Below are 5,311 nucleotides of genomic sequence, written 5' to 3' on the forward strand. Positions count from 1 at the left end.
ACAGAAGATATATTAGAATACATGAATTCAGCATAGACATCACTATCCTACAATATGTTGTTACAATTCAATACTTAAATGCCCTAGGGAGCACACGTGCTCTGCTTGGGTTAGGGATTTTGGGGCGATTCTATCGTACTCCTCTCCGACTGCGTCTCTCTTCTTAGGGAAGTTATCTTTTCCTTCCCTTTATGTCTTCTGCTCTTGATGGTTGGCAATCGTCTTCTAGATGGTGCTTTTTTGGATGGTAAACCCTCGTCTAAATCGTTTCGGGAGGCGCTTTCCGGTAAGGTCCCCCCTTTCCCTGAACTTAAATTCTCCTCTCACCGTGGGCTTCCCTCATTATGGATGTCAGAGGAGGAAATCTTGTCGCTTGCTGCCCCATTTGATTTTGCGTTGGTAGGGAAATTTCCGACCAATAGGCCATCTCTTGAGGCGATTCAGACTTTTTTTTTTAATTTGAAACTCAACGGTGATTTCTCTGTTACGGTTTTGAATCCGAAAAACATTTTGATCAAATTAGGGAATGACTTAGATTGTTGTTGTGTTTTTGCTCATCATTCTTATTTCTGGGCTATTTGATACACATAATTAGGAGGGCAAAGTAAATTAAATGCAGGTATTTCTTAAAATAGATCATTTGGTTGATTTTGAGCAGAACATAAAAAATTCCTCTGAGGCATAAGCGGTGTATTACAAACCGACGTTATTGCGACATCAAAACCCACTCAAATTGAGCAGGTTAGAAATTCTCTCATGCGCATGCCCTTTTTCTTCGCGTCACTTCCCTCCACCTCGCTGCCTCCGGTCTCATTGGCCAAATTCCTACTGGAACGCTAGGTAACCTCTCAAACCTCCAAACCCTCTCCCTCCGCTTCAATGCTCTCTCTGACCAACCTTCCCTTTTGTCCATCAAAACCTTCCTTGGATCTCCTCCACCTTTGCCAGTATCTCCTCGATCTCCTCATCCAGCGCCATCGGCGCGTTCCCGTACCTTCTGTCGATCTTCTTTCTCCCCTAAACAATCCAACACAATTAACTACATCAATTAAAGAACCCTAACATGGTAAAATAGAGGTGAATGCTTACTGAAATAATCGGTGTGAGGAGTTGGGAGAGCATCCCCGAGAGCTGCGCGTGGAGGTGGAGGAAGGTCTGTTCCGGATCCATCTCCACCTCTCTGGGACAGGATGCCGAATGGTTAGCCCAGGTTAGTGTCCTGACTTTGGCCATTCCGTGCGGGGATGAGACTGTAGATTTTGATGTCAATGTTGGGGCGGAAGTTGTGTTTGGAATGGATTTACAAGGGGCTGAAGACCCCAATTGCAAGTGTATAAAAATTCCCTATTGCACGCACTTATGATCGCAAAGCTACAGATGTGGGCACTCCAAGTGTTTGTGCAAGTGCCTCAAAGGCTGCAGAAAATGCTCCTTTTCTTTGCTCCTTTCTCTTTTGATTGTACTTACGTAACTTGAAATAAGGTGTTACGTCTTCTGAACTAATACTTGCATTTTTTTTAATCCATTTGAACTAATGAGGAAAATATATTTTGCAATCATAACTTGAAATAAGCTCAAGATAAATCATGCATTTTTATTTCATATTTCATTTATTTCTTTTAATACAGCTGTACACAAAGGTGAGCTATTACAAATGGTAAGATTTGGTGGAAACTGAGCATCTCGAGAATACGAACCCAATGACATCAAATCCAACCCAATCCAAGCCCAAACGGGTCAAAATGAAGGGTTAGAAGCGATGTTGGAAGGTTCAAACCACAATTTGGATTAACAAATGGTTTCCAAACATAACATAGTTATAGTCGAATCGAGCGGCTTGATGAGACGAATCCAACAAACCCAAAAAATAAGAATTTTATGCTCAATCTCTTTCCCCAAAATTTATATTTTAAAAATAAGAATTTTATGCTCAATCTCTTTCCCTGAAATCAAATGGAAATTTTATATTTTAATTCCTCGTAATCCACTAATTTAAATTACTATCTCCTGGCAAACACTCCATTTCTATTAGATTTCAAGCTTTGAACAATATCCTCCATTGGTTCACTGGAAATGATATTGTTCCAAGGGATAATATACATCTCACTTGCCAAGTGCATTATGGTTTCCCCTGTGACTGAGGATGATGATATTCTAGGTTGTTCGTATCCAACACAATCACATCTATTGCAGCACACTTGTAAATTAATACACATTAGAATATTATATTTTATAATCTAAAAAAATTTTATAATAAGATAGTGCAATAAATAAATACATTGATTTTATTTTATAACACCAAATAATACTAATTATTATAAATACACTGCTTCTATAAATACATTAGTTGTAATGCCAAAATAAATTATTACAAATACACTGCTTTTACTTTACTCTAGATATACCTAACCAAACAAGGAAAAAAGTTCTCATGCGTTTATTTTGCAAACAACCAAACATTCTCAAAGTATTCAAAATGGAGTACATTTACTTTACATTACATTTACTTTGCACTGCATTTCTTTTTCAGGCAACCAAACACCTTCATGAACAATTGTTACCTGCGTCTGATTAAATGGTCGCCTTCTTTTGACGTGGATGTTGAATCTCCTATAATCCCTATTTGGTTGGCTTTCCCGAATTTAAGACCTCACCTCTTTACCTCGAGAATTCTTCAGGGTCTCGGGTCTATCTTTGGTCGCCCCCTTAAACTTGATCACGCTACTTTCTCTGGTTCTCGACCCTCGGTTGCTCAAGTTTTGGTGGAATTGGATGTTTCTAAGCAGTATCTTGCCAAAACTTGGGTTGGTCTAGACAATTTGTGGTATTTTCAATCGGTAACTTTGGAGGATTTGCCTTTGTATTGCTTGCATTGTAAATCCTTAAGTCATTCCAAATCAGAATGTTGTATCTTGCATCCATAGTTATCTCATTCTCATTTGCATAAGGACAATACTTTTGTTCCTGTGCCGGAGGTTGGGAATGATATTATTAATAATTCGAGTCCTACTCTCTCCGTCCTGTCTCCAGTGGGTTTGCTTTTAGCGAATTCAGATGTTATTTTATCTTGCATTGACGTGCCATCTATGAATGTGGGGAATTGATCTAATGTTGTGTTATGTGGTGAACCTGTTTTGATTCCTCTTAAGGAGGTGGTTGCATGTGTGGCACATTTACCTGCGTTATTGTCTCCTCAGGTTGTTCCTACTGAGTCCAATCTAAATCTGTTTTGCTTCCTCCTAAGGATGTGGGAGATTTACAAATGTTTATGTCTCCTCAGGCGGATTCTACTGTTGTTGGGATCTTACCTATTATCCTGGAGTCTCATTTTTGTTCTAGTGATGTAGGTGGTGGCTTAAATTCTAAAGTTAATTTATCTCGCGTGTGTTCTTTGTCTGCCCCATCTGGTTTTGTTGAGGCTGTTGCACCTAGTGTGCTTGTTGAGAATTCTGGTTTCTCGATTAATCTTGCTGTGCCGTCTGTTTGAATGCCTCCGTTCTCCCTCTGTTTCTTCTATTGAAGGAGCTTCGGGTGCTGATGTGGTCGTTATCGGGTGATTATTCCAGAGCAAATGAATTTAGTTTCTAACAATGATTTTGAGGGTGATGGTAATGTGGTTAATATACCTATATCTATGGTGTCGAGTGCTAAAATGCTAGACCATGTGGCGCAGTCCGTTAAAAACTCTATTTTGTTACAAAATGATTGGCTTTTTTTAGAGGTTGATCTTTTGTCTTCTTCTAGCGAGGATGAAGGGGACTATCTTGAATTTGAGAAAGGCCATTTTCTAAGTCGTGGTCGGGGTAAATTCAAACGCAAAGTTAGGAAGTAATTGGATTTTTTTTGGTCAATTACTTCCGTGGTTTTGGTGCTGATCGGACTATGATGAGGAGGCCCCTGCTTCTCCTCTTTGGCTTGGCTGATTGGCAACCTGGGTGTTGCGTTTGTTGCTTGGTGGACTGCTTTCTCACCTATGGATGGCCTGTGCTAGCCTCATGGTCGGTGCTGGGGGCCTCCACCCTGAGTCCCCTCTGGCTTTATCCATTTGGTATTTTGTTTTTATTGGTTATTGTGTATCCTTGTTTTTGTGGCTTTGATTTGTTGTTTCTGGGTTGTTTGGTATCTGTCACTGTTGTACTCTTTTGTCATTTATTTGAATAAAATTTAATTTTGAAAAAAAGAATATATTGTTACAATTCATAAACAAAGAGTCTTTTATCTTTCTATCGATTTTGAACAGATATCCCAAACAAAACAGACATAAGTTTCTCATTTTATTTTCTTCTCCAAAAAGCATCCCAAATAGATAGCTTTCAACATAAACAATATCCTATTCCTAATCGGGCGCCTAGGCGGCCGAATAACTTCAAGAAAGCAGGACGTAACTTTTCCAAAAAGAATTTGACACTTAGTTGCTAGGGTTGGGAGCCTAAGCGTCGGGCATAATGCATGGGCATCAAACTCAGGTGCCTATGTGTGACATGCTTTCTATCTCTTTGTTTAAAAAAATTTGATCATGGGTGTTAATTTTGCACTTCTCCTTAAAAGAAGCGTATATTGTCCAACACGTACATGACATGATATGCATTCGACAAGCCTCTGACATATGTCAGACACATAAAAAATGTGTCTGATTAAAAAAATATTAAATATAAATTGAGCATGTGTGTCTGATATACATGCCTTAAATATTTTATGAATTTTATTTAAATATAATTTATTGTATTTAAATTTTTTATTTATTTCAAATATAAAAACTAAATTTCTTATTTCATATCCACAACACCAAATCAATTGTTTTCACTAAATACCCGTTCATCGAATATTCTCATTTTCATTTCTCTTTGGTAAGTCGTGACTTTGGTTTTACAATAATGTCTGATGTCCTCTGAACATCGGTGCCTAATGTCTTTACAACATCGACATCTAAAAATCATTTCAACATCAAAGTCTAACACTATCTTAACATTCATGCTTGACTCTAGCAATTTTTACAACCACAACTTGATAACTCATCTTTGTTTGACGTCATCTTAACATCCCGACCAACGCCTTCTCAACATCAACGACAAACTCCCTCTTCACATCGACGCTTGATACTTACAGCATAACATCGATGATCGACTCTCGATAGTATTGTCGTCTCCCTAATACATGGCATCAACGTCGGACTCTCAACATCATAATATTAATTATTTTTAAGCACAAATTTTAGTTAATGACTTATTTTTTTTATACTATACTTATTTAATCTATGTAAACTATTTTTAAAATATAAAAATATGATATTGTGTTCAACCCATGTCCAATT

Source organism: Dendrobium catenatum, unplaced genomic scaffold (assembly GCF_001605985.2).
Source record: "Dendrobium catenatum unplaced genomic scaffold, ASM160598v2 fragScaff_scaffold_915, whole genome shotgun sequence".
Lineage (NCBI taxonomy): Eukaryota > Viridiplantae > Streptophyta > Magnoliopsida > Asparagales > Orchidaceae > Dendrobium > Dendrobium catenatum.